This window comes from Sinohyriopsis cumingii, chromosome 7 (genome assembly GCF_028554795.1).
Source record: "Sinohyriopsis cumingii isolate HCF-2022 chromosome 7, ASM2855479v2, whole genome shotgun sequence".
NCBI lineage: Eukaryota > Metazoa > Mollusca > Bivalvia > Unionida > Unionidae > Sinohyriopsis > Sinohyriopsis cumingii.
The window spans coordinates 53030784-53041731 of record NC_142967.1 but is presented as its reverse complement, the minus strand read 5'-3'; positions in this window follow the sequence as shown (position 1 = coordinate 53041731).

The following is a 10948-nucleotide window of genomic DNA, read 5'->3' as shown; positions in this document are numbered from 1 at the left end:
AACAATGAGAAGTGCACACGAAGTGTAAAGTGAAAAGATTGACTCTGAATTATCGTACCAGTCGAGTGGTGAACTTTGGCATATTGAAACAAGCCTTGCAATCTGGAAAAGATGAACACTTTAAAGTGACCACCTATCAGGGAACAAGATTGTAAGTTTACCCACTCAACACATCGTCAGTCGACCCTTGGAAAAAGTCTATCAAATCGTGTACCAGAAGCGAGTGCGGCTTCCCAACCACTTTACTTTGCCGTATGGACATGTCTGTATAAAACATTGGTTGTAAGAGGATAACCACCCACCAGAAGGATGACTTCGTCACAGCAAGAATCGAGTGAGAAATCCAGTGAGAACTCAAAGTTCAAACCCCACCATTTTCCGGTCTTCTTGCCTGACTATTGTGATTGTGCCCGTCGATTGGAAAGGTTTCAAAAATGGCCTACGGATAGGAAAGGATTACCTACTTCGCATGTTTTAGCTAGAACAGGATTTGTCTACTTGGGACCTGAGACTGGATTGGGATACGAAGTACAGTGTTTCAGTTGTGGCCTGAAGTTACGAATGGACCTATGTATCTATAAAGATTCAGCTCTTCTGGAACATACTCGATGGTCTCCGCACTGCCCTTACCTTTCTATGGCCTTTCCACCCATTACACTACGGTACAATTATGACGGCACCTTAGAGACGGTACCTTCCAAAACAAGACATAAAAAAGGAACGATGTACAAGCTTGAGACTTCATTGCGACTAGTATAAAAAGGAACCCTAGGCAAGATCGATAGTTTATTGTGACTACCAAGACCAAGCGAACAAGATGAATCTTTTGAAAGAGACATCGTTCCAGTTTGGGGATTGTAAAAATGTTTTATCTTCCCCTAGTGTGACTAATATTGGATGGATAAGACCTATGCATTGCGACGGAAAATGTCCGGAAGGAAACTGCAAGTGACAATGCGGTTACCATTGTAATTGCGGAACAGAGTTTGCAGACGAGTGCGATTGTGAGCCTTGCGATGGGAGCGATGCTGTACGCTATGACCTTAGCGATGCCTAAAGCATCATGGGAACTTTGTTCTCACTACCCCTATCATGGAAAGTGATGCTGTGCGTGTCAAACCTGAGGGATGCGAAAGCGATGCCACTCGTCCTCTTGGACACTTTACTGGGTTTCATTTTTAAGGTAGATGTCAACCTTCACGTCTACCACGCTACGGATGTCATCCAGCCCTGAGCAAACTCCTATCGATGTCACCCTACCCTCATCGAGATCCTGTGAAAGACGAATATTCGTTCTCTGTGCGTTTGTCGGAATACTGCGACTTTGAAAATCGTCTTCAATCGTTCAAAGGATAATGGCCTAAGTATCTGGGAAGACGGACCCCCGAAGAATTAGCCAGAGCCGGATTTTTCTACTTGGGCGAAGGGGATAAAGTCAAGTGCTTCATTTGCGGTGTGTCACTTCACCACTGGGAACCACAAGATTCGGCCTACCTAGAACATGCTCGATGGTCACCGAATTGTCATTACTTACCCTTAGTGGGACCGAGACATTGAAGTAACTTACCATGTCGTTGAAGAAGAAGAATCCAGATTGGCTAGGAGTCAAATGTTGGACATCACCGAGACCAGTATTTAAACTTCATTTCAAAAATGATATTGAATCATTACCTAAAGAACTGCAAGAGAAGATTTACAAGGAAGTTTGGCAGGGGCTTGCCAGAGTGAAATCTCAATGGGTAACTGTAGAACTTTTGTGCCGAGAAATTCACAAGAGGAAAGTGAAAAAAGTCAACCAGTGTTTCATATTTCTTTGGGTCAAGTGTGCATTCATCCTATTATATCGCTTTAGACCGTTACATCAAAAGATTTCAATGAGATTCCTGGACGTTACCCTGAATGCCAGTGGTCAGAAATTACTTACTATGTGGATTACTTTTGCTCTAGGAGAAGATTGTGAATTGTACGGACTGACCTATTCATGGATACTTTACAAGAGAACATTCGTGGTTTGCCTGTGGAGTTGAGAGAACGCATTTACCGAGAACTGGTCAAAATACAAGTGAAACGTAAAGAACAATTGCATCCGTTACGTCACCGGTGGTTGAACCACTGGTACCTGAATGCTTTAAAAGGACTGATTCGTCTGAAAGTGTTTCATTGGTCAGACCTTTATCAACAATCCCGTCGTTCAAAGAAATGTTTTGTTACTGATGATTCTATTTGCTACCAGGTAGACCTACTGCAAGAAATTTCAGAGGAAGAAGAGTTAAAGGAATACCAACTTCTTTTACAGAATGTCACCTTAGTGGAAGAGGAAACTTCTAAACGAACTGTAGAGTGCAAGTTAGTGACTAAACCATTTAGATTTGCTACTGGAATAAAACCATCTCTGACCAGGCAGTACACTTATTGTCTACGACAACAAAAAAGTTTTTTAGTATGACCTGTTTATGGATTCTTTACAACAGAACATTCGTGCTTTGCCTGTGGAGTTGAGAGAACGCTTTTACCGAGAACTGGTCAAAATACAAGTCAAACGTAAAGAACAATTGCATCCGTTACGTCACCAGATGTTTAACCACTGGTACCTGAATGGTATAAGAGAACTGATTCGTCAGAAATTGTTTCAGTGGTCAGACCTTGTTCAACACTTCAAGGTCGCCAATGATCGACATGTTTGTGATTTTGGTTACTTCGAGATTCACCTAGAGCAACGCATTGAGGAAGACAGGTTAAAGGATTACCAACATATTTTACGTAGAATCTACTTAGAGGAAGAGGAAACTTCTAATCGAACTCTGAAGTTTAGGTTACAGTTTGGAGCATTTAAATTTCCAACTGGAGAACGAAGATCTCTGGGTAGAAAGTACGTGTATTGCTTCCGAAACAAAGAGAGTATAAAAACAGGTTGCCATGCCAAGACTTTTATCACATGTGATTGAACAGATTCCGTGGAAGGAACTCAATGACCATATTCAAACCGTGGATCATTACCATCAATTATTACAAGAACTGTTTCCTTTCAGTTTGGCACGACAAGTGGTGTGTGTCTTAGTGACTTGTTTTCTGGGATTTCGTTTACCAGCCGATTCCTTGTGGACTCTTTACGAACAGTACTTGCCACCCAAATGGCCTTAAATGGTCACGAAAGACTCCTTTTGCTCAAATCCTTGCGTTTTCATCTGGATACTTCTCGACCTCTACAGGAAAAAAAGATTCGTCAACTTTTAGCTACCGAAGACGTGTATGACGATGTGTGTGTAGCTTGTGACTTACACTCCCATTGGACAGATGTACGTGCCTGGAAAAAAGGGGGTTTTGAGGCTTGGACCCAAGAAGTGGCCCAGTATGCACGAGAGTTGTTCAAGGAAAAAAGTCACTTTTCAACCTGTGTTAGTGATAGTACCAGAAGAAGAACTCGTCACTCAGGATAGGACTATCGTGAACATGCCTGAAAGACCCTTTCGGGAGGACACTTATGTGACCTTACCCCCTATAGAACCGGTCAGAACATTACCCAAAACATGTTGTACAGAAACTTGTTTTTATTCCACGTTGATGGTTTTCGTGTGCCTTTTATCGTTGTACTTAAGCCTTTGGCTTTTATGTATTTTTGTCTTTCGTGTTGACGTTTAAACATTCAATAAACGTGTCCTGAAATAAAAAGTATAAAAACTCTTGTCTTGTCTGTTTTCGTGTCACAAGTGACATTCCTAACACTATGGCTACCTATGCAGTCTCTGCTCCCTCTTCCACTACTGTCAAATTCATCGGCTAACACGTAGATCGTGCCAGTTGGGAGGCTTTGAATCTTCGCCATCCCTTTAACATGCTCATTGCTGGACCTAGCGGTTCAGGCAAAACCGAATTTGTCAAACGTTTGATCGAAAATAAACATCATTTGATCGATCGACCACCTCAGCGCATCGTGTGGTGTTACAAAGAGTGGCAATCCGCGTACAGTCTCTTGCGAGAAAGTCAAGGCGATTCCATCGTGTTTGTGGAAGGCATTCCTAAAGAAGACGACGGAATCGTCTCTGACTCCCGTCAAACCCATTTGGTCATTTTCGACGACATGTTAGGAGAAGACGAAGAAGAAATTAAACTGTGGTTCACGCGCAAAGGGCATCATCGTAATGCCAGTGTCGTTTACATCACTCAAAATTTGTTTCAACAAAGTAAAGCCCATCGCAATATCAGTCTCAATGCGCATTACGTGGTCTTGTTTAAAAGCCCTGTCCTGTACACGTCTTCGTCTTCGACTTAACCCCTACAAAAAAATTCTATAAAAACCTCAGACACTTTTCGTCTGTCTCACACAGTTTGAACATGACGTCCCTTCAGTCGCATCTTCCCGTCAGATTGATTCGTGCCTTGTATGGCATCAATCGAGAAAAAAATCCACAAATACGGGCTCGTATCTTAGAAGCTAGTCTCAAAGAAGTCTTACGATGGTTCACGGTGACAGCACGTCAATTACTGCAAGGGATCATTCAGATTCCTCATCAAACCAAACGCTTTTTTGATCGAAACAAAGTCGCTTTGACCCAACTGGCCGATCCCCGCATCGACACTCAAACCAATAAACAAATCATTTTGAAACCTGGAGGGAGAGGTACTCTAGGAGGGGTCATCATTCGATCTCTGTTAAGATGGGATCCTAATGCTCTCAAACTTCTCCCCAAGAAAAAAGTCAAACGAAGCTCCAAGAAGAAGAAAAAGAGCCACGGTGTCAAGACCAGGTCCCCAAGGAGACCCGTGTCTCCAAGAACTTCTCCAGTGGCGAGACCCTCCTCTTACCAGTCACCATCCCGGAAAAAGAAAAGCCCCCAGAGAAAGAAACAGAGAAAAAGTCCCCAGAAAAAGAAAAGCCCACAGAAAACTAGTCGCAAGAGAGGCACTTCGGCGAGGACGCAACCTTACACTCGCAAACAACAACCTGCAACGGCGGTGAGCGCGTCTCCGGTATCCTCAGGTTCAATCACTTCTCCGTTCATGACACCAAGAACTGAAAAGTACTTGGAGACGTTGATCACACCAAGAACTTCTCCGTTGATGACACCAAGAACTTCCCCAGTGGCAGGACCCTCCAATTTAGTGGCAGTGGCCGTTGCTCACAAAGTACCTGCTCCCAAAATCAAAGTTCAAGAAAGATCGGGCATGTTACAAAGTTTACTGGATTTGTCCAAGCAAGAACTGGCTCGATTTAGTCCGTTGCGTACCCCTGCACGACGTGTCATGCCTGTCCTCAAGTTAATACGACGTAAAGACAATCAGTGGCGACGCGTTCCAGTATAAAAAAAATCTGTGACCAAGTAGGGGTATCAGTGTTTTTGGTGCTCCTGAAGACTCAAAGATGTCACCATCCAGAAAACATCCCTCTTCTAAAACTCAAGGAAAGAAAATGAAAGGACTACCTCCTCGTTTAGTCAAACATGGGGACATGTTATCTGTCCTGTCCAAAGCTTCTCCACCCCTACGAAAAAAACTCATTCAATCAGCCTCCAAAGAGGTCATCGATACCATGTGCGAATGTTGTTTGAACGTGTTGAAAGGCACGATCCCTTTGTCCAAACACCAGAAACAATGTTTAGGCAAACATCGTCACGTTCTTCGCCAAATGGTTCAAAAGAAAATTCCCATCGGACAAATGAAGAAGATGTTGGTCCAACGTGGAGGAATTTTACCCCTCTTGTTAGGTCCTTTGCTGAAAGGAGTCTTGGGAACCATGTTGGGAGGACTGATGGGAGCAAGATAAAAAGGACCTCTGAAGTCCCAAGATCTCAGAATTGACCCCTTACATCCCATGGAAGGACGAAAACTAGCTTTAGTGCCTTACAAACGATGGATGGAATACCATGGTTGGCAAGAACAACGCACCCCGCATTTACGTCCCAGTCCCAATTTCTCTGAGATGTCCCAGTTACAACACGAATTGCAGTCCTTAATGGATCGCCAAGATTTGTCCGAAACAGAAAAATCGCAAAACTACGGTCAACTCTTGCAATGACTGCAACTCTTTCACCAGAAAGCTTTAGACGAAACAGCTCTTCCCACTCTGAAAGATTTTAAGACCTTGATGAAAAGTCCTTCCCCCACACCACCACCACCACCACTACTATCAACCCCAGGGGTCACCAGAGATGCTACCCCACGAAGACCTGAGGAAGAAGAGATACGAGAAGTGTTTCAAACACCGTCAGCACCTCCCATGTCTAGTAAGATTTCAGCATCCTTGTTGACCCCGTCCCCCACACCCCAACGAGAAGAAATGAAAGCTTGGGTTAAAAAGATGATGTCCACTCCTCCTTCGACAGAAGTGAAAAAGAAAGAAGGGAAACCAGAAGTGAAAAAAGAAAATAAGACCAAAGCCATTCCATTGCCACCTCCACCACTACCTTCGACTTCAACTCCCGTAGCCCATCGGACACGCAAATCCGTTTCCAAACCACCCTTTCGTCCCACCCAAAGTAGCTTCCGCGAAGATTGGGTGCCTTATTAAGAAACAAACAAAAAAATGGAAAAAGTGTTAGCCAGCATTTACTACGACCCATCCCATCCTGCAGGTTACGCAGGAGTTCAAAAATTCTATCGTGCTGCCGAAACTCGACTGAAAAGTCTCCGTTTACCTCAAGTGCAACGATGGTTACAAGAACAAGCTACCTACACTTTACACAAACCCATTCGACGCAAGTTTGCCAGAAGTCGCACCCGAGTGGAAGGCATCGATCATCAATGGCAAGCCGATTTAGCCGATGTCTCTCATTTAGCCAGCTACAATAGCGGCTACAAATATTTGTTTTGTGTCATCGACGTCTTTTCCAAATTTGCCTGGGTTGTGCCCTTGACTTCCAAATCGAGCCACGAGTTAGTACGAACCGTGCAACGGGTGTTGAAACAAAACGGTCTTCACCCTCTTCTATGGCAAACGGACAAAGGTACCGAATTTCTGAACCAAGCTTTCCAAAAAGAATTAAAGAAACGTGACATTCATTTTTTTTACCACCGAGAATCCTGAAACCAAAGCCATCATCGTGGAACGTTTTCAACGCACTTTGAAAGAACGCATGTGGAAATATTTTACGCATCACAACACTCTGAAGTACATCGACGTCCTACCGCACCTGCTGCAAGCGTACAACCAATCTTACCATCGAAGCATTGGACGTGCCCCGCAAGAGGTTACTCCCGACAACGAAGTGCTGGTGTCTGATCGCCTGTTTGGTACATCCCCGACGAGGGCTGTCCCCGAGAAAAGTGGAGTGTTGGCCGTAGGAGATTGGGTACGCATTGGCAAAACCAAACGCACTTTCGACAAAGGTTACTTACCTAACTGGACCACCGAATTGTTTCGTGTCACTGGACGAGTGCATGGCCGTGATCCTGTCGTCTATAAATTGGAAGACATGAACGGAGAAGTGCTCAAAGGAACGTTTTATTTGCCCGAGTTACAACGTGTCACAAAAAAGAAGACGACGTGTACGACATCGAAAGCATTCTCGAACGCAGAACCCGTAAAGTAGGCAAACGACGTGTCAAAGAAGTCAAAGTACGTTGGAAAGGATATCCACCCAGTTTTGATTCTTGGATCGACGCTTCGCAAGTCATCGACTATAAAAAGAAGTGACCGTCATGCCCTTTCACACAAACGCAACTACTGCGACCACTCCTTCACCCAGTTCTTCTCTGCAAGATTTACAAAAACAACGCTTGTGGGCGTGGTGTGGAGAATGTGTGCCTGAAACGCAAATCGCCTATCTCTGTCAAATCTTTGTGGTGTATTGTGTCATCTGGGCAGCCATTGCCAATTTGAGTTTGCAACAAGGAGACAAACAATTGTGGACCATTTTATTGAGCAGTTGCATCGGTTACCTGCTACCCAATCCCTCCCTGAAATTCTCTTCCAACGGGAACAACAGGAACCTTGTGTCCAGTGCCAGTGCCAGTCACCACTCCAACAACAACAACCCCATTTTGGGCGGAGACACTCCTCTGACTTCCAGTAACCCTCGGACAGCCACAGAACTCTGGAATTATGTCACCAATTTTACTTAACCTCACCCAGTGACAGTTCCATAGAGGTGTTTCCCAACAACACGTTGTGCTGTTACACGGCCAAATTACCTCAGGCCATCCAGTTAGATCATGAAGCCCATTGGGAAGTGGCTTTAGTGGAAATCATTCACCCGACCCAAGTCCTCAATGTCCTTCCCAATCAAAATATTTTTTACGGTGGAAGTTCATGACGAGCAATTGCAACAGTACTTGGATACCCATATCAAATATGATAAGAAAACCCCTAGCACAAAAAATCAAAAGTGGACCACCTATCACTTGTTCATTCCCCCAGGCTATTATTTTAGTGGTCAACATTTGGTCAGCACCATTGCCTCCAGGTTTAATGTCGTGTTTCTTAAAGCTTTGGAGAGTGTCAAAAAAAGTGTCACCCTGGAATACCACAAAGTGGCTCGTCGCTTCCTGATGAAATTTCCTGAGGGGGGGGGGGGTAAAATCATGTCCATTTTATTTTGTCCTGAATTGTTTGCCATGTGGGCGGGGACATGGAGATGAGGAAGAAAGTAGAACAACAAAAAGACGAATTAGCAGTCATTTTCGACAACGATTCTTTTGCCAAGATTTTTTGTTCCCCGGTAGAACTGAACCAAGGACTGAATTTGATCTTTGTGTACTCCGATGTAGTGGAGTATAACGTGGTGGGACACACCTCCGTACCGTTACTCCGTATCATTCCTTTTAAAGTGGATTCTGCCACGAACGTTGACGAGGAAAGTGGAAACACCTATCACGTACACCGCGAATTTGTACATGCTCATTATTTGCCTGTCAGCAAGTCGTATTTGGACACGGTCAACATTGCTATAAAAGGAGATCTGGGACAAAATATTTCATTCACCAAAGGAAAAGTCACGGTGAAACTCCATTTTCGAAAACGGTTCACTAACAACTCATAAGTCATGTATCCAGTGTACCGAGGGGTTGCTCGACAGCGAGGATACGGTTTAGGAGATATGTTGAAGTCAGCCTTTCATTCGGTGGCTCCAGTGTTGAAACCGATGGTGATACGAGGATTGCATGCCTTGAAAGATGCCGCACTGACGCAAGGCAAAGAATTTCTCCAAAATGTCATCATCGACAAACAAAACCCAAAAGAAGCCTTCTTGAGGGCAGGCAAAAATGTCTTGTTGCAAACGGGTAAAGACATTTTGGGCCGACGAGAAACACCTATAAATGCCCTGCACGCTACCGAGTCAGGCATTCCTACTTCCCTGAAGCCACAGCAAGGACAAGACAGAAAAAGTCGACGAAGAAAACACCCTTTCACCAGACTTCACACTTCTAAAGCTAGAAAGACAAAGAAAAGAATAACCATTCGAGACTTAGACGTTTTCGATTATTGAGAAAGAGAAAAATGATGCATCGAGAATCTTGCGCTTGTTCCATGTCGGAACTGGATCTGTTTGCCATGCCAACCACCATGATGACCATGCAAGAATCCCAGTGGGTGGAATTTCATCCCGTCTTCTCTTTGACAGCCTCAGCTCCCATCGAGTTTGAAATCAAAGGACAGCCCGAAGATTATATCGATCTGAATAGCAGTTACTTGTACCTGAAAGTCAAAGTTGTAGATGAGAACAATTCGACCCTAGAAGGTGATGAGGTAATAGCTCCCGTCAACAATTTCATGCGTTCCTTGTTCAGTGGAGTGGACTTGTACTTGAATAACAAACTAGTCAGTAGCAGCATGGATACTTACCCTTATCGTGCCTACCTGGAAAATCTCTTGACGTACGGAATAGACGCCAAGAACACTCATCTCAATGCCTGTGTGGTATGGGAAGCTGACGATGCAGGCCAGTTTGACATAATCGAAACTGATACAAAGAAAGAACACAGTGAGGGATTTGTAGAACGAAGAAACAAAATCATTGGACTCAACAAAAGTTTAGAACTGATGGATCGTTTGCATTTGGACATGTGGTTGCAAGAAAAGTATTTGCTGAACTGGGTGAATGTCCGCCAGAGACTGAATCGTAGTAGTACCGCTTTCCATTTGATGGCCAATGCTGCTGCTGCCACTTGCAAAAGTGTCATCGAGGAAGCCAGGCTCTACGTACGACGCGTGGAAGTGTTACCTAAAGTGGGTAACGACATCAGTCACACATTGAGCAGAACGACCGCCAAGTATCCGATCCGACGAGTGGAAGTGAAAACCTTCACCATTCCCATGGGACAGCGATCCATGATCGAAGATCATCTCTTTCAAGGACAGCTACCCAAACGTTTAATCCTTGGTATCGTCGAGAATACAGCCTTCAACGGAGCTGCCAATAAAAATCCTTTCTACTTTCAACACTTTGGTGTGTCCAAGATCGAAGTCAGTCGAGATGGCAAGACCTTGTGTACCCGACCCTTCGAACCTGACTTTGACAAGAAGAATTATTTGAGGTCGTACTTGTCCCTGTACGAAGCCACCGGGCAGTTAGGAACCAACACCAGTCACAGTATTACATACGAAGATTATGCAGGAGGTTATGCTTTGTGGGCGTTTGATTTCAATCTAGACCAAGGCAGCGACGAGGGACATTTCCACCCTATAAAATCCGGCCAGATTCGTGTGGAAATTCAGTTTGCTTCAAAGCTAACAGAGACGGTGAACGTCATCCTGTATGCAGAATTTGATAATACGATAGAAATCAACAGTTTGAGAGAAGTCATTCTAGACTATTAGAAACCATGGAAGACTGTTATCCCTCTTTACCTAGTGGAGAAACTTTGGACATGGAACGTGAGGAGACCATGAAAGAAGAACCTCAAGACAAAGACGAAGAAGTCATCATGATGAAGTCCCGATGGCCAGAACAAGAAGCCCATTTAGTCTCCTGTTTTGCTACAGTCCTGGCAGATAAAATGAAGGAACTGATTA